This window comes from Tauraco erythrolophus, chromosome 7 (genome assembly GCF_009769465.1).
Source record: "Tauraco erythrolophus isolate bTauEry1 chromosome 7, bTauEry1.pri, whole genome shotgun sequence".
Lineage (NCBI taxonomy): Eukaryota > Metazoa > Chordata > Aves > Musophagiformes > Musophagidae > Tauraco > Tauraco erythrolophus.
In genome coordinates, this window is record NC_141471.1 from 42,226,298 (window position 1) to 42,250,421 (window position 24,124).

The 24,124-nt window shown below is 37.7% G+C and overlaps 1 protein-coding gene across 1 annotated transcript in view; it reads right to left on the reverse strand.

Annotated features, from left to right (window-relative positions):
* Positions 1-24,124, reverse strand: part of ZNF385D (zinc finger protein 385D) — a 440,538-nt gene that overhangs the window by 300,067 nt on the left and 116,347 nt on the right.

Consider the following 24,124-nt stretch of genomic DNA (forward strand, 5'->3'; position numbering starts at 1 on the left):
ACAAAGGCAAAGCACCTGCAAACAGACTTTGACAGCATATTGCAAGGTTAATGCACAGAAGGAACCAGGCACATATGTGCTTGGGGGATAGAACAAAATATCAGCCTGACTGATTTGCTCTAAATCTCCCTATGAGTAACTCTCCCACCTGCTCATGTAAAAACAAAATTCTAAACAGAATTTGATGACACCTGGATTTGTCTACCAGCACTGAGATTTGTTACCTATTAATCAGTTTGATGCATTTATTTATTTGTTGTGAGAAGACTGCGCCCAGAGATATTTGAAAATTACTTTTTCCCTCACTGTGGTTTATTTTTTCAGGCCATACATTATTTGCACAATTTTAAAAACACAGCTTATTCATGCTTCTCGGTATAAAGCCCTTGAGAGCCATTCCATTTTACCATATGCATTCGTGTGCTTTTGAGAAATGCAATTATAAAATGCCTAAATCATTATGATATACGTTGTCAGTGGCTACTTAGGGACTTTTTAATGTATTATTAACACACTCATCAATATGTTTGCTACACATAGTCTAAACTTGAATACTGAAAACGCTGATGCTATTTTAGGTATTTTGATAGTCTACACATGAAAAATTTTCTTGATAGAAACAATTCAGATTTTTCCCTACCAAGTTTCTGAAGGCATTGGTAACTTCCATTACAACCATCTTAAAATCTAGTGCTGCCAGCAAGCTAGCTGTTTTCCATTAGGCACTGGTATGTCAGCTATTGTATAAATAGCAGGCTAACAATTATTATCTTCATGGTATAAGACAGTCTAGCTCTGAACAGGAAACGAAAGCAATTCTGAACAAACTGAGAGTCTGGGGATCTCTGCGATACTGATCTCTCATGACCATACCACAGTGAGTATTAGTCCACAGAACCAACCTGTGTTTCTTCTTAGGATTATATTCCTGAATGCTGCTACATGGCCTGAGCACTCCATGCCCTTGTGGCACACTCAGACACAGTTTGTGTTCTCACTGCCTCTCATCCTCTGAAACCACAGAAAGGGAGAAGAGCTATAAAACAGGCTTGAGAGCTGACTGAAACCTCTTGGGCAGAGGCATCTGCCAAGAAGGATCAATGCCATCCAGAAAAGAAACTGCCAGGGCTACTGGACTGCTCTCCTGCCTGTTTTGGCTTCTGTTGCTACCGTCACAATAAAGGGTAAGGGAGATGAGAAATTCCACCATCAAGCCTGGTGTACCCGATAACTGGAAAGAGGAAAGGACGGTAGAGGGATTTCTCCCAGCCACCCCTGCCATGCACAGAGATGGCATTTTCCCCGCAGATCTTGCCACATTTCCTAGGTAGGACGTGACTTGTGTGTAACCAGATCAAAAGCAGTGCAGTGAATCACAGTGTGGAAAGGAGCCAATATCATCTGAGAGAGGTCAGTGGCTGAGCAAGGAAGAAAATCAATCTATGGCAGGACAATGAAAGGTGAAAGCAAGAGTTCTGGAGCTGGAGGAGCCTTCAGCAAGCATTTGAATTGTCAGGTGACTGTACAATGTGCCATTTTTTGAGTTTGCTCTAGTAGTAGCACCTTCTCTTTTATTTCTATTTAATTGTGTTGTTCAGCTTTCTGATTTCTAATAGTTACTATTATATAAATGACACAGTGCTCAAATAACCTTAATTCTTTTAGGAAATAAGTTTGGACTGGTATAAGAATATAAAAAGACAGTTTTCGCCCGACCTTGGAGCTAGACATATCACTCCTTTAAAAAGTATATTGGTATTTGGTTACAGTCCAGTGATATTAGCAGGTTTCAGCATCCATTTTTCTGTTTCTGAGAATACCAGAGGCCAAATTATCCACTGGCAGAGCTTCAACAAAGTAGATGACTCCAACAAGGAATTAAGCCATGAGCACCACAAGGCAAATTCTTTCCATCACTGAGCCACAAAAGAGTGCAGATAGAAACTTTTGGGAAACAGCGTTAACTATCCAACTAACTTTAAAACAAACAAAAAGTATTTCTAAGATAATCAGTTCTACAGTGTTCAATCAGCTGAGAGATGAGGAGTTAATTTTTTTGACCAATAAGATGCTTTCTGATTTCCTGTGTGTTCCTGCATGTATCACGTTAGAAATCTATCGCTATTGTCCTTTACTAACAAGAAATAATTAGAATTGTTTTGGTTGGAGAAGACCTTTAAGATAATCGAGTCCAACTGTTAACCTAACACTGCCAAGTCCACCACTAAACCATGTCCCTAAGCACCACATCTACAGGTCTTTTAAATAAATCAAGTACCTCCAGGGATGGTGACTCAAGCACTTCCCTGGGAAGCCTGTTCCAATATTTAAAAACCCTTCCAGTGAAGAAATTTTTCCTAATATCCAATCTAAAACTCTCCTGGTGCAGCTTGAGGCCATTTTTTTTTTCTTGTCCTATTGCTTCTTACATGGGAGAAAAGACTGACCCTCACCTCGCTACAATCTCCTTTCAGGTAGGTGTAGAGCACAATAAGGTCTGCCTCGAGCCTCCTTTTCTCTGGGCTCAAAAATCCCAATTCTCTCAGCCGCACCTCATAGCACTTGTGCTCTAGACCTTCACCAGCTTCGTTGCTCTTCTCTAGACACACTCCAGCACCTCAATGTCTTTCTTATAGTGAGGGGCCCAAAACTGAGCACAGTGTTCAAATTGTGGCCTCACCAGGGCCGAGTATGAAGGGACAATCACTTCCCTAGTCCTGCTGGCTGCACTATTTCTGACACAAGCCAAGACGCTATTGGCCTTCTTGGTCACCTGGGCACACTATTGGCTTGTATTCAGCCACCTATCAACCAACACCTCAGGTCCTTTTCCACCAGGCAGCTTTCCAGCCACTCTTCCCCCCAAGCCTGTAGTGTTGCATGGAGTTGCTGTGATCCAAGTGTAGGACCCAGCACTTAGACTTGTTGAACCTCATACAGTTGGCCTCGGTACATTGATCCCGCCTGTCCAGATCCTTCTGTAGAACCTTCCCATCCTCAAGCAGATCAACATTCCCGCCCAACTTGGTGTCATCTGCAATTAACTATAATTAGCGATCATTATTTTAAGAGAATATAGGCGGATAATTATTCCCTGCAGAGAATATATATGAAATACAACAGAAAAGTGCAAAGAGAGAAGCTGTGTTTGAAAACAGCATTTTTAAACATACTAAGATTACTCCTGAAGTCTCCAAACAGGAAAAAAAAAAAAACAGCTACCACCCAAAACAAACAAATCAAAAAGCCACACAACCACAAACACCAACCGGAAATTCAAAGCATGTTAAAAGGAATTGGAAAACGTTAGCAACATGATCAACTATGATTGCTCTAAATATATATATATATCTCACACTGACAACGTAGTTTACTTGTAATTTATAAACAAAAAGTATGCAAGTCACCTGTTCTCTGAAATGTGAGTAGCCCTGAGAGAAAGCTCACAGCTCTGCCAAAAATATAAACAGCCTTTGAAAGCTGCTTGTTAAAAGAAGGGTAAAAGGACATTTGCAAATAAATCTTTACAGACAGGCTTCTTCAGACAGCCATGTACAACTGCTGTAACATATTTATAGAAGGTTGCTTCATGGTCACAGAAATACTGAGTATATTAACGACTGGCAAAGCATTGCCCTGACACTTAAGTCAAATGAACTCTGTCAGAGATGGGTCTGCAGTATTCAGGCATACACTTTAGCAGAAAGCTATCAGTTTGATAACTGTGTCAAAATCAAAATAAACTTAAAAGGGGAACATTAAAGAGCTTCTTTCTCTCTGCTCCCTCCATATCCCTCCCCCAAAACCACTCGTGCTAGAAATATCACTAAAGCTTTCCTTTTGTCTTTGTCTCTGAAAAAGAAGAGACAAAAGAAAAAGATTAAAACTTCCCTAGAAGAAAGGCAAGGCAGGAGTCAGGGAAATAGGTCAAGATTTGGAACACTGAGGTTTGAAGCAGTAGTCTAGCATAGACTTTTTGTGAGTTCCTCGGTAAGCCAGACGGCCAGGTTTGGAAAAATATTTATGTGCCTATCTTCCTGTGAAATCAAGGGGATCTGGGACCTCTTTGAGGAGCTAGTTCTCAATTTCTTCGTGCCTCACTCCCTTACCTGTAAAAAGTAGGAGATAACACTTTCCTGCCTCACTCACATGCTACAAGTTTGAATATTTATGGACTGCAAGGAGCTCAGACTCAGTACATCAGACAATCCCAACAAAGCAGTTCATGTGCTGAACCAGATCTCTCTCCTTTCATACAAATAATGAAAGTATACTCAGCAAATAGAGAAATCATTGTTTAGGTAGAGAAATCATGCAAAACACTAACTATCACTGAACAACATTTAAAAACACTGGTCAGAAATGAAATGGCTTAGCATTCAAATGTTTACTTGGTACAAAAGACCGATTTTTGCACAGGTAAACCAGTACCAGTCTAAGCAACTGTCATTTCTTTGCTTTCTAAAGATTATGCTGGTGGTTTGAGGTACTCTCCACTGTCATTATGCTTGACTGATTTTTTTTTTCCCCCATAGAATTTTCCAAGTATTTGTAGAATTCACCAAAAAGCAAAGTTGCATATAGGAAAGAAACTGCAAGAGCTAATGCTCTGCTGAGAGTTGTACCATTTTAACAATAAGGAAGGATTGTTCCAATTTAACAGTGGAGTATGATGAAAAAACTATTCATTGAATCACTTCAGATTGCTTCTCCTCAGCATGGAGACTTCTTCAAAAATTTAATTTTCTGCTCCCAGATGTGTCTACCATGAAGCCATTAAAGTCTCAAAAGTTATTTTTCCCTGCTGGTTTATTCCCAGAATTACTCACAAATTCTTCCTTAGGAAGACAGTGAACAAGAATTCAACCTGAAACATATGTGTGTGTATATATATAAAAAAAATTCTAATACAATAGGAGGAATACTCATCTTTAACAGTTTCTGTATTACATTATGACAATACAGCATGCTGCATTATAATGTAAAACTAAAAACTACAAAAAAAACACAGTTGAAAAAATGGATAGTCCGATTGGCTTCTGCTGAACTTTGAATTTGACTAATAATCTATTCAGTCTTGCATTTACATTCAATTATGACTAGCAATGCTTCGACATATTCAGTGCAAAATACATGAAGAACTTATTTTGTGCTATTCTTTATTTCATTTTATATCATCATCTCTTGTATTTGCATATAAAACAGAAAATGTGTTTAGCCCCTTGTGGAATTAGAAAGGCTGTACAAATAGTCCACATCCTGTTGACTGTTTCTACCCAAGCTGTGCTAATGCTGACAAACCCTTTGAAGTTGCTATAGCTCTGAGAGAAACAGACAGTCTTTATAGAAAAGCCAGCATTTCAAAAAAAAAAAAAAAAAAGATTCTTTTTCTTGATTGGAGCCAAATTACAAAACTAATTTCTGAATTAAATCTGCTGGTTTTTCTCCATTCCCTCAAACACTAAGTTTTTAATATAGACAAACTTAGGCACTACTGCAGTGCTAGTAAAGTTCACATTGAAATACCAAGGATGCTGGGATGTGCTTGATGAGACTCTATTCCAGCACAAGCTAACATTCATTTAAAATCTAGCTAAGAACAGAAAAAATTAAATTTTATAAAGCTTTCTGCATATATTATATATATATCCAACAAATAACTTATCAGCAGTAGTCATCTATTCCATTCTGTCAATTTAAGATCAGTTCTTTAATATATTTTCCAGAGTTTTATCTAATCCTGTTCTAAAGAGTATTTTCCATCAATTTCCTCTAGTACTATCACAGAACTAAATGCATTTCAGTCCATCTGAGCTTTATCTGAAGTCCACGTTATCTGCACATCTCAGTCATTCACAGTTAAAAGTAGAATCTTAAAGGCTCCTCTGAACTTCTTTTAAACTTTAGCTGCTCAGATAAAATCACTGATGGAAATGCTATTTCCTTCCTTCACTTTTCTGTATTATCCTGCTTGGATAGGATATAAAACTCAAAGCCACTGCTCAACTCCAAAAGTGGAGCAGCAGGCTATGCAGAAGCACAGGCTGCTCAAAGCACAACTCCTGGGCGCTCCACGGACACCCATCAAGTCAAGACAACCTCTCCGCACTCTTTGAAAACAATCTTCATCTCCTGATAGATCAGGAGCCCCCTATATCAAAGACTGCACCGCCACAATTCGTATTTACAGTGTACCACACTCAAAGGCTGTTGTGCTAAGGATGAAAGCATAGCGAACAAGGTGTTCAGAAAACTGAAGTTCAAGAGTCTGAGTAAAAAATCATAATCCTGAAGTAAACCACTAGAAGACATAAAAACCAACCCAAGGACTCTGGTTCAAAATCGCTAGTGTGTTTCTGTCATTAAAGAAACTATGACGTTAAAAATACACTAGCTTAAGAAAGAGGTTACACACACACTCTCATATCTACACATAAGAATACAAATGGTTATTCTTAAAATCAAGGCCAGTCTCAAAGGATGCGGTGAGCCATTACAGGAGGATTTTTCCCTCCTCTCTACACTACGAAAAGCACAACAGCACCAGTGTGTGCAGGAAAACGACAGATGACTCTTATCCTTTATTCTGTTCCCCACCCGTTCTCTCCCACTGTCCCCAAAGCCTGATCGTACTATATGGGCAATCCCTCTGCAAAATTTCCATTTCTCCATGGACCAGGGAAGGTAGTCTAGGTCGGGATGCAGGCACGGCTCCTGGACAGAGCTCCACAGTCAGCAACCATGTGCGTAATAATCATCTGGGGCTTTTAAATCACACCACTTCAACACCATGCATGGAGCTGCGCCTTCCCTATGCAGTGCAAGAGCTTGCTAACCTCTGCAGAGAAACAAGGTCTTAAATGGTTTGAGGACAAAATTGCATCCTTATATTCTGCACTGATTCCTACTAGGCGAAGTTTTGGGGCGGTAAGAGAGATTTCAAAGTCCTGCTGTCAGAAATGTTCTCTTTCAGTAGATAAATAAGATTCCAGAGCTGTCAATCCGGCATCTCTTGCCAGCATGACATTTTTTTTTTTTTTAGGAAAGTTGCAACAAATGTAATGTGATCGGGTACTAAATCAATCATGCAGATTTTTGGCTCCTGTTGTTCACATGCTAAGCTGTTATCAGATAGCTTGTTATGAAACTACAATTTTAACCTTTACGCTCCTTACATGAATAATAAAGTCTGAATTGCAGTCTATTATACAGTACTACTCCCAGTCTAATTCTACAAATCACATTTATTTTTCATATTTCTTACCAAGTGGAAAATGTAACCCATGGCAAACAACATAACCATCAATTTCCTAGCAAAATTCTTCAGATTTATTTTTTAAAACCCTTCAACTATTTTGCAATGGATTTTAACTTTTTTTGATTTCCCCCCCTCTGCCTGTTTCTCTTATTTCTGCATCATAAAGCAGAATTGTCATGCTTTAAAGAAAAAGCAAGGACACAAGACAGAGGACAGCAGGGAAGAGAAACAAAGGACAGGTCAACAACTCCAGAACACGATGTACTTTATGCCCCCCTAGATGCCACCTCTTGTTTAAGATTATCGTAGTTTACTAATAGAGGGCCATGTCCTATTAATAGCATGGGATATTGAAACCAGTCAATGCAGGAGAGTAGACCAAAAGTAGCATCCAAAACTAGGAGGTCAGTAGAGTCCAGTAATGAACACAAATGTGTCTGGAGCCTCCTGAGCTGCCCCACCTCTTCACGGAAAAGCAGGAGCTCTCAGCAGCTTCCTGTGGTTTCTTCACTGTAAACATGTGGGAAGCAATAAGCTGTCAAAGCCTCCGGGTCTTAGGTTCGCTTTTACAGTCACACAGAAATGCAGCACAAGGTGCTATATGCATGTAAATATTCTCTGCTCAACCCTTTCTGATTACTGCTGGTGCTTTCCATCTGCTCCTCAAGAAATATCAGCCATAAATCACCTCTTGCCTTATCAACTGCAAGCAGAAATTGCAACAAAGCTTACAGAAATCAACAGAAGGGCATCTGGTGCCCAGGCAAGCCTGTTATGCCTTCCTCATGTCTTCTAAGCTAGATCCGGGTCTGAGTTAGTACTACAATAGTTTTGTTGTCATAATAGCTGCAAAATAATTGCATCAAAGATCCACTTAATATTTTTACACTGCAAATCGACCATAGTGAAATGCAATTTGTCTTCCAGAAGCCAATGCAATGAACTGAGCCCATAATTCATAATTTCTTCATTTCTACTGTAAGCTCCCAGATGCAAAAAAAGTTATTAAAATACATATTGAAATCAGTTAAAGGTAAAAACTAGATGTGTTTTGATCTTGGTATTGTCATTAAGTTGGGACTTTAAAAATATCTGATCTATATTGGTAAGCATGCTAATTTTAAAACACTCACATGTAAAAAGGGCAAAAAAATAGTAAGAGTTTTTACTTTTTTTTTAAATCTGAGCATTCTTTATAAGTTATAAGGTTACCCTTTTCTCAGCATTACTGCCAGCAGAGGAAAAAAAAAAAATAATCGTGCAAATTCAGGTATAAATAGTTGGCAACTTTGGAGATATTTTTAGAACAGGTCAACTGCTGTGGTTTTAAAATCAATTAACTCCCTGTGTTTATTGATTAACTCCACAGGTTTTCACATCATTAGTAAGCTGAAATTAGTGTTTATGGACAGGCATACATTGAGTTAAAAAGAAACACTAGAACCAAATGTAAAATTAGACTTTGCAGAATTTATGTTTGACTTAAGCTGATCACTACTTCTGGTATTATCGTTAAGTGGAGAGCTAGTTACACTCTGACATATCATTATAAGCAATAAAAGCAGGTTTCAAACTAAGAATCTTACTGATAGCAATCAAACCATTAAAAAAAATACACATCATTCATAATAATATATTCAAGCCAATAAGAGAAGCAAACACTGACATATTCTCTTTTAGGGTACTAGCCTTCCTGTTCAAGAGTAGATTCTCTTATCACTAGATCAAAGGGGATAAATATTTTCTGCCTACAGATAAGAATGTAGGGTTTTGTTCCACTCTAAATGATTCTTATTTATCAGATATTTGGTTACAACAGTCATAGAATGGTTAGAGTTGGAAGGGACCTTAAAGATCATCTAGTTCCAACACCCCTGCCATGAGCAGGGAAACCCTCCACTACACCAGGTTGCCCAAAGCCTCATCCAACCTGGCCTTGAACAATTCCAGAGATGGGGCATCCACAACTTCTCTGGGCAACCTGTTCCACTGCCTCACCACCCTCTGAGTGAAAAATTTCTTCCTTATATCTAACAGAAATCTCTCTCTTTCAGTTTAAAGCTATTACCCCTTGTCCTATCACTACATGCCCTTGTAAAAAGTCCCTCTCCAGCTTTGTTGTAGGCCCCCTTTAGGTACTGGAAAGCTGCTATAAGATCACCCTGGAGCCTTCTCTTCTCCAGGCTGAACAGCCCCAACTCTCTCAGCCTGTCTTCATAGTAGAGGTGCTCCAGCCCTCGAATCATCTTCGTGGCCCTCCTCTGGACCCGCTCTAGCAGCTCCATGTCCTTCTTGTGTTGGGGACTCCAGAGCTGAACACAGTATTCCAGGTGGGGTCTCACGAGAGCAGAGTACAGGGGCAGAATCACCTCTCTGGACCTGCTGGCCACGCTCCTTTTGATGCAGCCCAGGATACGGTTGGCTTTCTGGGCTGCCGGTGCACATTGCCAGCTCATGTTGAGCTTCTCATCCACCAGCACTCCCAAATCCTTTTTCTCAGGGCTGCTCTCAATCCATTCTCCGCCCAGCCTGTACTTGTGTTTGGGATTGCCCCGACCCATGTGCAGGACCTTGCACTTGGCCTTGTTGAACTTCATGAGGTTCTCACAGGCCCACCTCTCCATCCTGTCAATGTCCCTCTGGATGGCATCCCTTCCCTCCAGTGTGTCCACAACACCACACAGCTTGGTGTCAGCAAACTTGCTGAGGGTGCGTTCGATCCCACTGTCCATGTCTCCAACAAAGATGTTAAATAGCACTGGCCCCAGTACTGACCCCTGAGGAACACCACTCATCACTGGCCTCCACTTGGACATTGAACCATTGACCAACCGTTGACCAGTCCTTCCTAGCTATATTGTACTTGGCAAATGTTAATACAAAGACCATGAAACAGATTCAAATAAATCAGCAAGAATCAAGTACAAAAAAAAAAATACACCAGCAATTATAGCCTTGAAAATCCATTAAGGAATATTTTAGTTTTATTTCCAAAAAAAAAAAAAAAAAAAGAGTAGACAAATAAATCTTCTTTCAGGTTGTTACGTTGACTCTCTGGAGTTTTCTTCAGTGAACTGCTAGAAACATACCTAAGTCAATTGAACTACCTTCTCACAGCAAGGACATATAATGCTTCCATTCTCGATATCACTGCAGCTGTTGGACTCGCCACTGGGCAATGGCAGGACCTCCGAACTCACAGCACATCACACTTCACTGGCAGTCTCACGGCTTCACTTCTGCCAGCCCATGCAGCAGTTTCAATTTGCTGTTGCTAAATTCCAGGGCTCTGCAGGACTGTCTGCACTAACACAAAGCGTAGGAACACCTAGGACAAATGCCCTCAAATATGTTAGTAGATTCATTTTAAAAAAGAAAAGAATGTTGGTGTGTTAAAGCTATTGGCTAACAGCAATCTCAGGCAAGCATCGCAGTATGCATTACAGAAGAACAGAAGCACAACAGTACCACTGCAGTGGATGCAGAATAAAAATCAGGTGGCAGAGCAAAAAGCAGACCATAGTTGCAATTAGCAGAACACTGAACCAGAGATCTTACAATATCCAACAGCCTATAACTGGATCAAAGAAAAAAAATCAAACTGTCTTGGCATATAAGAGAAACAGCCAAATTCAAGGAAGACCTATAGCACTCTATAATCATGCTGAATCAACATGTTAATCATGTATCATGATACAGAACTACAGGTAAAATTCAGAGTGCATGGTGACCACTATCAACTTAACTTCCTTCCACCTTCTAGCAGAAGTGAAAAGAAAATTTACTTCACTTGAATAAAAAGGGCTTTGGATACCTAGCATAAGGGAAAAATGCAATTATTCCTCACATTTAAGAAATCAAGCAATTGGGAAAGATTGAAAAACCCCTACCAAATTATTCTAAAGTATTCTGGTGAGAAAATATTTTCTCAACCATTCTGCTAGAATACAAAGGAAGGGAAAAGCGCATATATTTGTCAGCTATACTAAGAAATTCTTAACCTTAATTAAACAGTATCTCAGAAAAGCTGTATTACTACATGTAATCTGTAGATGTACAGTAGGCACCCTGAAAGAAAGTATAGAATCTACATATCTAACATAGAAATAGTAGTTACCACACGTAAATATATTGCATTACATTAAAGTAGAAAATATGAGGGTAATATATGACATGAATGGGTGGATAAAGTGGATAAAATAACTATCCCATGCCACTTTTAATTCTCCAGTAATATAAAGTGCATCATATATATCCTATATCAGTCGTATAAATGAACAAGTCTAAAATATGTCATAGTTGGAAATAATCTCCTTAATTCAAACTCTGGAACTGAAAGCTCTCCACAGCCATCTGACAGCAAGAAACTTATCCACTCAACCAAAGCCTCTCTGCCAAATGCTCCAACTTGGTTAGAATTTAGTGTCAATATTCAAGGTCTAGAAATCAAACCAGATTATTTTCCGATGATGCAAAGAATTTATATATCTTCCCCAAAAAACAAGAAGAAAAAGGTTTAGCTGGCATCTGTAAAAATAACATACTTATCCAGTCTAGACATGGGTGTAGGAACTTAAATTTTAATAAGTGAAATTTTGGTTAATGGAGACATGATTTCATCCCTGGGGTTTTGTTTGTTTGCTTTTCCATTTTCATCTTCACCAAAATATTTATGAAGGCATTTAACTGTGGGAAATTAGAGCTTTCATTATACAGCATAACTGACTGGATATTATACTGAATCCAGGGAATTATTTTACCAGTACCTCCTAACCATCAGCTGCAACAAGAACGTACACAGCAGACTAGGACAGGTAAACAAGATTATTTGTGTGAAACAAACCTATTTTATAGTATTATGAAATATTTCCAGCTCAACCAGCTGGAAGTATACATGTGAACTATTTGATATCTGGGTAGAATGATTGAGGGACTCTGCAACTATGGATGAAATTGTTTCTAAAATAGGAACTGAAGTGATAATTTTTAAAGCAGCCATCACTCTCTAAGGACAGTCAACCGTTTATACTAATTTTAAAAATACAAATGACATTCTGCATTGTGCAAGAATCTTGATGGGAGGCAAAGACGTGACCTTCCACATAACATCCTTTCTGAAAACATAACTGCTTCCACAGACATGGTGTGAAGTGCTGCTTGTCACGATCTTGGTTTCAACACCATACCATAAATTCCCTATGTCTCATTAGGGGCACTCGCTCCATTTTCATTTAACCAGAATAAAGCAGTTATGACATTAACTTCCTTCGTGCTTAAAATGAAAATAAACACACACAGAACATCCTTCGCCTTTTTTTTTTTTTCTTCCTCTTTGGCAAGTGCTGCTAAGCCACATGGCTCTGCACATGAAGTGTTGTCAACAGGCTGCTCTGAAACTGCAGTTCTGGATGACATGCTGATCAAAGTGATCCACGATGAGTATTACAGACATATTGAAGAATTCATTCTACTTCCCTTTCCTGAATTACTGGTATGCTGGAATATATAGCTTCATAAATCATCCTAATCTACTTTCTTAAAATGTGTTAAGCAGAAATACAAAACCTTCAATTTATTATTTTTTTAAATGTTGTGAATTGTGGAACTGCAGTCACATCTTTCTCTTTAAAAGAATCATTTGTATGCCCAAAACCCCACAAAGAATAAGGCACCAAATTTAAGACAACAGCTGAAAATGTCTTGTCTGATTTACTGAAGTTGTCACTGAAATTCATCAGCATTCCTGAGAACACTGCCTTATAATTTAAAAAGCCCTGCAGCAGCACTAACAACACACCTCTTGGGTATCCCTCTTCAACAGAGCTATATAGCAGGTTATACAGAAATCCAGCTCTTACAGCAAGCCAGTCATGGTCAGCTGTTCCTCTGTATTCCCAATGTAATAAATGTCCACAGAAACAAAAGGAAAATTGATATAGGGACTCTATTTGGAGGAAAAAGAAAAAAACACACAAATAAACAAAACAAAACCAAAACCACAAACAAAATAAAACAAAACACCCACAAAATAAATGAAAACCCAACTCCAATCCTCACAATAAACTACATCTAGAAGTAAGAAAGAAGAAACTAAAAGAAGTTCAAACCTACAAGAAGGTGACTGAACAAATTCCTGAGCGTGCCTATGCTGCAAGGCAGGCGTTACCTATGTTGGGCTCCTCCAACAGCTCCCGCCGTAGTCCCCAGGCACCCATGCTGGGGCAACCTGGAAGCAGCCTCCTACCCTTCTGGGCACCCTTCCAACCTTGGAGGGGGAAGAGGGGTGCCCCCAGCTGAGAGACACACACTGTACTGGCTGTAAATGCAACTATCTTCCCCTGATCACTCCATATGGGATTATAAAATTCCAGTTTCAAAACAATGCATGAAACTTCTCCGACTGGCGTGTTTTTGATGTCTTCAAAACAGGCTGTGAATTTTTACTACTCAGGGTCAGAAAAAGAGTTCTAGAAGAATACATTCCCTAATTGCAGTTAATACAAAATAGCTATTTTACAAAAAAAAAAAAGACATACCAAAATAATATCCCATTACACTGCTACGCAGTAACATAGTATTTCAGATTTTTCAGACAACTATGTTAAATACTTCCTTCTGTGCCCAAATTGATATAAGCACATGCAGAAAATTAACTTGCTGTCTAGGTGCATTGTGGAACCCAGTGAGAGTGGCACTCTGCACTACCAACGCAGATATTGTGTTTCACCTCTCGCGAGATGATAAGGTGATTCCTGGGCTTTCATGACAGTTTACTAAGTCTGCCAAAGGACTAAGTCTGAGGGTCAGGATAAGGTAATTTCATTACATTAAACTAATAGGAGTAATAACACAATTTCCAGTATTTTTACACAGATTTCAGTTTTATACTACCATGTAGAGCAGAATGGGTACTAGTGCAGCTCTAATACAATTTATAAAAGCATATTAATAAATGCTACCCAAAACAGTAGGGTTAAATCCTGTAGCCATTCAGCATCTACACTACCTTCCTAACGGAATCATGAATTTTCCTTTAGACATTAAGAGCTCAGATCTATCTTCAAACTTTAAAATTCCATTACTTCTCCCCAGCGATAAATTGGTAATTGAAACAGTTGGGTTGGTGCACAAATAACACTCTGATGTTAGACAGCCTCCCAGCTCTCAAAAACATGGAAGCCTTTAAGCTTGAGCACTTTAACGTACTCTCTGGAGAGCTGATATAGGAAATAACCAGGAAAAAAACCTGGTACTGGCTTCAATTGCATCTCAGAAGAACTCTTTCAAGCTCCACAGTATGGAAATTGCTTGTGCCTGGTGCTGCTATGGCAGCCCCTCGGGGGCTAGGGGCATGTTATTAGGTTTAATTTGCCCATGCAGAAAAACTAGTTCTGCAGCTGCTACTATAATTTAAATTTACAGTGTCAGACATTTAGCTCTTGCATTTTAACACTGTTTGCCTGGATTCAGAAAGAACAAGGAAAAGTGAAAATCATTTTTTTAATCTGCCTGTCAGTGAGCTAGGGAAGAAAAGGAGAGATATTTGATGCATTTGTTTCACTTTGATTCCAATAAATGTAAACCACTCCTAATCTTGACATGTTAAGATTAACTAGTTAAATATACCTGACTGAATAATTTCAGTGTCCAACAATACGAAACAGGTAATATTTCAAACCAGTATTATCTTCTTTTATTAATTGTTGCGTAGTCTGTGTTAGTATTAAATTACTGTGAAGTCTCTGCACACTTACACTTGTTCATCTTTCTAAAGAAATAAAAGTAGCTTGTCTTGCTTTTGGAATTTAACAGCATGAGATACTTAGCAGATTTATATTCAGCTACGTCTCTTAAGATATGCTGCTTCTCTTAGCCTCTCTGTGCATCTCTTCTCCACATCTGTAATACATGCGACAGTGCCCTCCCATGGATGCTACACACCTAACAGGAGAAAGAGTGACACTACCAAACCTGTGCGACCACATCATGTCATCAGAGACCTAACAGGTTAGTTAAAAAGGCATGACAAGGGAAATGTCATGGGGGTTTTTTAAAAAAAAAAAATTTCAAGGGAAATGTCACGTTTGGGTTTTTTTTTTCCATAAAAGCAACTGGCCACTAGCTGACATCATTCATTACCCTAAGTGTTCAACTTTGCATCCACATTCATTACTGAACCTACAGAATTTTAGGTAAAGGCAGTGCTTGAAAACTGTTCTGGGGTAGTGATCCATGACCAAATCTTCCCCTCAGATATTTCAATATCAAATTCATCATCACGAATTTCTCAAGCTATTTTACAAAAACTAAATTTAGTTACAGGAAGTTTAAAAGTACTGAAGCATTTAACAAAATAAAGGGAAAGAACTAACATAATTATACACTGAAAATCAAACAAAATGCTTTGTGAACAGACTATTACAGATCTTGAGCAAAGTAATAAAAGCTCAATAGAACTACAAATGATAATTACACTTTTGTGCAATTCATAATTATTCCTGTAATCTGAATTATTATAAAAACATGAACAATTGGGTGGCACCACAGGTAGGAAAAAAGTGATCTGCTGTTCAATTACAAGTAAACTATTTGGATCATATTTTCAATGCAGAATATTTAAAGCAACTCTCATTACATGCAGAATTGGAAACATTTTAAAACTGGGGTGTTTTTTTGTTTTGTTTTTGATTAAAAGTTTCCGACATGATAACAGAAATAGATCTAATTACTCCATTGGTTAAAGACAGAACATCTGGGACTGGACAGACTAAATTTAAGCCATTTAAGCTGGCTGTGAAATGACAAAGAGCTGCCAAGGTATAGGATATTTTGATCACAATTTAGACTACTGTGTAACACATAAAAATTCAGGTACAGTTTTTCAATGTGCTAATTTCCATGTTCTGTTTTGGTATATTATACAGTTAGAGCAGCACATATATACAGATGTACTCTGTTTATACATATATATGTGTGTGAGAGTACACACATATAAAGTGCAAAATATTGCAGCATTTATCAAAATTTGTCAAAATCAGGAATAAAATATTCATAGTTTGGATCATAAGGTCAATTGTCTCCATTTGTAGAATCAGTTAAAAAAGGGAGGGGGAGGGGTAAATCTCACCTCTAAACCCACTCTTTATGTCATGTTTGCTATCAAGATATATTTTTGCAAGTTCATCAGAGACAGGGAAAGTGAACTATGACTTTCCAGTAAAAAGTTTATATTGAAAAGTGGCTGCGTAAAAGTTTGAAGTATTCATATACCAAGGAAAAGAATTTTAATGCTAGTAAAGAATTTATTGTCTCAAACTTAAGGTGAGGAAAATGCAATGAGTCCTCAGGCATGACTTTTTTAAAAAATATTTCTATGTAGTGATTTCATTTTCCACATTCAAATGCAAAAGGCCTACAGCAGGCAGTTAAATATAAAATAAGTAAAAGGTAATGAAGAAGGTAAAATGAAAACTTTAATTTAATTCAATATTCCAGAGCCAAATCCAGACTCAATTAACTGCAGTTACAAGCTCTCTTTCTACCCTGCATAAAAAGGAAACAGGCTCAGAGACCATTGCAAAAGTTCACATAAAACAAATAAAACTTTTTAATCTAGTGGAAAGAACACTAAGGGTAGCCAGGTTTAGTACAAATATTTTTAATTCATTGAAAAAATAGAGACAATTCTCTGCCATACACATGCTTCCAGGACAAAACTCACTAGGCAAAAATTTCCCACTCATATTTCAAAAATATCAAGCGTTCATATGGAATTATGTAAGGCACTGTAGGTTAAATTAATTTCCACATACATAAAAACTCAGTACCTATCTGAGCTTTCATTCATTTGATCTGAGGATCTTTAATTTGCCTTTCAAAAATAACTCAAGGAAGTCCCAATAATTGCAAGAGGATCCTATCAGATTTGAAAGATTGCCGATTACAGGGGAACAGCTAGAAGACTATGAAAGGGAAAGAATAAAGAAGTAGGTATGAATTCGACTCTTTAAGAATCTGCCACTTAAAATATTTCCTCAGGAGCGGCACTTAACAGAGAGCTCAGATTTCTAGCGCTGGACAACAGACTGCAACCCGCGGCTGATACTGGAGCTCAGCTGGTTCTCCATAAGACATTAATTCCTAAGGAAAACATTTCCCACAAACAGACAGGAAACCGCATCAGACATCAAATGTCTTATAAGTGACATGCGGGTTCTTTGCGTGGCAAGACAGTGCTAAAGTTATTACTCAGTCTTGCACCTGCATTTCATTACATTTGGAGACAAAGCTAAAGAGCATGGTAACATCTATGTCAAATGCTGGTCAATCTGCACTTTTGAAGCATTGAACTTAGCTGAGAAACATAAATGGACTTTGATTCTAGGTCACAAAAAATTATATGCAGTAGATTCATCAGGAGACTGCAAACAATTTGTACATAGTACAAATATAGTATTATATTTAAAAGTATTTCCCTTATTGTCTCCTTGATGTTACTTCAAAGCTGAATTTCACAGAAAAACATATTCTGCCCAAATCAACATCTTCATCACCTACTGGAAGCACTAAAGATAAATGTTACGCTGTGGCATAAAGAGTAACTTTGAAAACACCTTCAAGTGCACAGAGCAAGCGATACACCAGCAAAACATTTCAAGTGTTCCACGGAAAGAAAGTATCAAGTGACTGCTCGTAAACCATGACCTAGCCTTCACATGTTCTTCATATTGAAAACGTTCTGAAAAACAAACCAGGCAAGACAGTTCAGCAGGGAGTTTCTCTTTCCTTTCAAAATCAGACTCTGAGTTCAATTCTTTAGCCTGCTGCCTCTTCCGTAATTTATCTTATATGGATTGCTGTGGTAGATGAAGAAATATTCTGGAAATATTCTGATAACTGGTTTAAATTGCCAAAATAAGATGATTTTTTGGTCTTATGGGGGTGTTGTTTTTGTCTTTTTAAACTAAGTGCTGCCTCTGGGAATTTTGACGTTCACAATTCTGTTAGCTGCATACAAAAAAGTTGCTCTTGAACGTGCACTTTTGAGAAGGTAGATCCCAAAACATATTAATGGGGATATCACAGTACAGCAAAAACGTAAATGTAGCCTACATTTCAGAAAAGCCTTTTCTTAAAATAACAATGATACAAGAATACTAAGAAGAGGTTATAGGCGTATAGCAGGAACAACAAACTGTAAATTGTGAATGAAGCCTGCCAGAAGATTAAAGTATGACTACAGAGAGAGAAATTCTCATAGTTGTCTATGCATCCATTTCTGCAACCCTTCGAGCAGCTGTCACACAAAAGTCACTGCTAATGAACAAAATAACCTCACCAACTGTGATATTTAGTCTTATGTCATCCTTGAAATTTGGTGAGGGATGTAATAAGATCATATTCACTAAAACACCAAATGAAACCATGCAGGGCAGAACTTCGTGAAGCAGTGCAAAAACGCACGAAATTCCCATGAACTCACCCATCAGAACTGCTGTTAGAGATCGCTGGTGACATGAGAAAACAGCAATCTCTGCCAGGGAAAGTTATTAGATTCCTTTGCAATCAGGAGTAGGGCTGGCCAGAAAGCATTAGCATATAGGTCATCAAAGGTTGTCTTTGGAGAGGCTTAGCATTTTAGCTACATAAAGCCAGAGCTAGCCAAGACAGCATTTCCAGGCTGTAATCTTTCACTCCAGAAATGCATCTCCTCTTCTACAATTAGACTGCTACTGCAAGTATTGGAGCAAATTAATTCTGGTTATGTTTGGTTTACTTACACTAGTAAACAGCTATCACTTAAGTACATTTAAATTCAAATGACAACACTTCAGCAATCCTTACCCCCTTCTGTATGTTCTGCACAAAAAAAAAAAAAAAAATCTGGACTTGTTCTCTCTTGTTTTGTCATATATTAGTTGGTTTTAGGTAACACAAAAACAGATTACTTTATCCTTAAGGTGACATAGTGCTAAATTTCAGACTGTGAAGCTTCTTTTGATCCCTTCAAATGATAGCACTAGAAAATAAAACTGTAGTCTGGCTGGTACCTTAATATAATACATCTGCAAATCTCCAAGAAATTCAGGTCAGGCTAGAAGCAGCACTACAAGTTAACATCCAACACAAGCAATGCTATCAAGTCACATTTAGAAAAAACAATCAACTATTGGTTCAGTGTTGTTGCTCACTAGCTGTAGATATGATTATTATGGTAACAAAAGTGGCAACATCTGGTGATACATTCAACAAGGTATCCTGCCACAACAGCTGTTTCATTTTCAGAGAGATACAAGCTCTCCTACAGTGAAAACAAACAATACAGCTTCAGAGGAAGCACTTGCATTCTTTTGTCTTGACTAGTGTTACAAAAAAAAAAAATTAAATACTAAATCGAGAAGCTTTATTAGGAATGGCAATGGAAAATCAGCAGGGACAGTTTCCTCAGCTGAAGCAGTACAATGCTTATCAGAGTCATGATTGCATCCTACAAAAATTGGCTGTAAAACACAGTGTTCTTTTACTCCCCAAATTCTGTTTGTAGTGCCGCTGTTTAAACCAGTTACTTACCAGAATGTGCAGTGAAGAATATTAATTTTGGAAATCCCTGACCTATCACAGAAATGTTTGGGTTTTTCTTCTATTTGTACACCCACATCACTAAGATTGACTTAGAATTATCTTACCCAGTGGGAACGCTGAAGGTAGGGGAAGAAAAATCCAGCTGTCAGGATAATATAGAAGACTATAATGGGAAATGATCCTAGCAATGTCATCATCACACATGTTTTCAAAGAACACACATTCAGTGTTGTATTCTGCTCTCTAAAGAGAATCTCCATTAAAGGTATTGTGTGCTAAAAAGAGAGTTTATCTCCAAATACAAAGTGTACCTTAGATTGCAGGCTAAAAAATGCACAGTCCTGCACTAAAGACATTCTTGTAAAGCCTGTTCAGAAAGTGATCTTGCCACATTTCTTGCCTTTCTACAGCAAGACTTTCCAAAGTAGTAATCTATTTATAAATTCTTGAACGCCAAAAAAATATACTATGGACATCAGATAATCTGCAAATAATAGCCTGGCCAAGTGGAGACACACAAAGGAAGAAGGATCAATAACCCTATTGGCAGACCTGCCAAACCTCCTTACAGAGCCGAGAAAAGATGGGATTCACTTTACCTCCTACTACTGAATGCTTCACTCGCCATCAGTTTGGTCTGGAACTCCAAGAACAAATTTAGCTTGCACAGTCATCAACAAATGATAAAAGCTTTTAATTGAAACTTTTCTATTATTCCTTACTACAGTATAAATAGAAAATACATAGGTCATACAATCTAAAAAATATAACCTGGTGAAAAATAACATCAAATATTTGTGACACTTGCTTGTAATGGTAACCAAGCACTTTTGTATCTACTAGAGTCTTTCCCTTTCCTTGTGTCCTGTGTTCTGAAGACTATAACGAAACCTGTTTTTTTTTTTTCTTGTGGACTCCTATCTCAGGTTAAAAGCTCACTGACACCACTGTACCACAAATGTCTGGAAATTCAGTCATTTGAAAGAAAGTTACCAAAAGTCATTGTAGAATATCAAAAAGGCAAATATATTCTATTGCTTCAAAAATTATACACAAGTAGCATCACTATTTTCAGTTAACAGTTTTTAAAGAGGTCACTGATTTTTTCTACATATCCCAAGCTTTAACGACATTAATTGAAAGTACTTCCTGCACAACAGAAGAGGAATTCATATCATTCTTTTTCTTCTCCACGGATGTATAATCTTCAGCAATAATCTCTAATCATTAAAAGCTATACATCTTCTAAGCTTGTCTAATCTTTTATTTAATTAGAAAGCTTTTCTATTATCTAGACATAAATATCACACAACAAGCAGTAGTCAAGGAGCAAGCACTCTATATGACCATTGAAGGAAGAGTCATTAAAATACCACAGTACTTTTAAGTCTTTCAGTAAATATAAGCTGAGTACAACTTCTACAGTAAATAATTTCTTTGATTTGCCAGAAGAATACACTTACATATAATTGAAGTAAAGCAAGGGAGCTTTATACTAACGTTCCACCATCTGATAAGCTATTGCCAGAAATACCACTGAAATCAACTGTGTTGATTTTAAATTACTGACATGGAATGTATACTAAGTAGTTTCTTTTTAAGTTCAAATACCTCACTGGACATTTGTAAAGGACTTTCTTAAAATCTTATGATTGACATTTTCTTGTAGACAAATATCACCTAAAACAAACAAAAAAGGAAACAATACTGTAGAATTAGATACAAAGGAAGTAAAAATCAAAAAGTGTTTTGCTCAAACAGCTGTTACCAAATGCTTGTGGAACTACACTGAAGAATGATATTAATAGTAGCTGCAGATGGTTTTTAAATCCATCCGTCCATTGCAGTTAAATGAGCTATGCAAAAGTGATGATACGAACAAACAACAAAAACACACTGATAGTCACAAAACCCTACGTGCAACATCAGAAGATTCTCAGAGTGCAAAGTTCCATGTGGCTGATGGATGCGAAGGAACTGCAGCTCATTAGCATGAGCTTGAGTATTTGACCATAATTTCTTGGCATGTACACTTCAGCATCTCACTAGTTCAACTGTATTTCAGAGAAGTAAAATAATTTATGAATTTGGCTGGTACTGAAAACTTATGTAACTTTCAGTTCATAACCTTATCTTTACATCTTATAAATTAACCATTATGAGAAATGGTGTAGCTGCAAATTTCCATCCTTGTTCGCTGTGGAGCTACTTGTTATCTTATGCTATTATGCTTAACGATATGTACATAGCATAACATAATAGTTACGCTGGAAGTTATTCTGATGTCTGAAGGGGATTGAAATGATTCATTTTTTCAGCTAAAACACATCCTGAAGTTTGGTTTGAGGTTTGTTTGGGGTGTTTTTTTGGTTTAGTTTTTTTACGAATGAATAAGAAAATCTAAACAATCTCCAACTAAAATTTACAGAAAAATAAGCTTCAGTGGACTTTCAGGTATTTTGACAAACCACTGATGTGCTGAGTTTCAGGGAAAGAAACAGCTGAATATTCCATTTGCAATCCCAGAAATATATCAATATAAGCATAGTTCTCTTCAGAATTTGATGACAACAGGTCTACTAAGAAGGCAAAGTTTACAATACATTACAAGCTAAAGAAACAGAAACTATTATCAGAGCGGACTTATTAAAGGATAAAAATTGTTGAACCAAAATAGGTTTTACAATATTGCTTTTAAAAAGATAAAATTAAACAGATATAGTATTGCGGTCAAGGAATCACAGAATCACAGAATGTTAGGGATTGGAAGGGGCCTCAAAGGATCATCTAGTCCAACCCCCACTGCCAGAGCAGGGCCACCTAGATCAGATCACACAAGAATGAGTCCAGGTGGGTTTTGAACATCTCCAGAAAAAGAGACTCCACAACCTCTCTGGGCAGCCTGTTCCAGTGTTCTGTTACCCTTACTGGGAAGAAGTTCTTCCTCATGTTTAAGCGGAACCTCCTATGTTCCAGCTTATATCCATTTCCCCTTGTCCTATCATTGGATACCAGTGAGAAGAGCCTGGCTCCATCCTCATGACAGTCACCCTTTACATATTATAAACATTAATGCAGTCCCCCCTCAGTCTCCTCTTCTCCAAGCTAAAGAGACCCAGCTCCCTCAGTCTTTCCTCATAAGGGAGATGCTTCACTCCCTTAATCATCTTTGTGGCCCTGCGCTGGACTGTCACTGCTTGAGCAGTTCCTTCCTTGAGCAGTTCAAGAAGCTGAAGATAAAGACAGCGATGTATCACAGTTTTTGATGGAGATACGTAGACTGGTAAGTGAATTACTTATCACATTTGGACTGTAAATGTCAGAAGAAAGGCAAGCCATGAAAACTGCAACATCAATCACATAGCCTTCTTTCTACTTCTGGTTGCCAGAAACACATTGCAAGATTTTTGACAAGTCAGGAAACATACATGTCTCATGTTCCACACTTGCATTTAGGCTGGCTGAGAACTGTTATTTAGCTACCGAATTTCCCCATCATTATTAGAAGTAGGTGAAAATGCCTGCTGGAGTATCAGATAATTTGCCAAATGAAAAACTGATGTAAACTAAGACATACACCAGTATTCTGAGTACCTGCAGTCTGTACTGCTGCAGTGCTTTCCTATGAAAGGGGATGAATAAATTGTTCATAAGCAAACAACTTAAAATGTACATGAGTTTGTAAGTGATTTCACTGTAATCATCGGTATTTTAGAAATGTCAAGACAGACAAATTCCCAGTAATTAACCATCAAGCCAGGCGTCATTTAAATGCAGTTTTTAAATGCTGGGAAAATTAAGATCAAATACCAAATATTAAAACTTAAATCTCTAAGCCACAAACCAAAACTTGTGTTTCAATCTATAAGCTTTTCAATGAAAGAGACAGAATTTAGTTTTTGAGAAGGTTTCAAATCCTGAAGAGCATGGCTGTATCTTGCTTCCTTAAATTTAATTTGCAAAAATTAAAAAAAAAAAAAAAAAAAAAAAAAAAAAAAAAAAAAAAAAAAAAAAAAAAAAGGATCCAGGGTCCTAAATAGCTAAGAAGAAATTTAGCAAGTTGAGCAGGAGAGTCCTCTGGGCTCTGGTCCACATGCTCATAATCATTAAGTGTGCCATCATTCAGCATAAACCTCTATGACTTGCAAGTTAAATGCTATTTCAAACAAGTGCCTTTCACAGACAATTTCTCTTTATTGTTATGGTCACTCTGCTAAGAAATGTTACTGCTAAGAAGCACGTGTATTCATCATGGCAATGTGCAGCAATCTACAGCAAACAAGA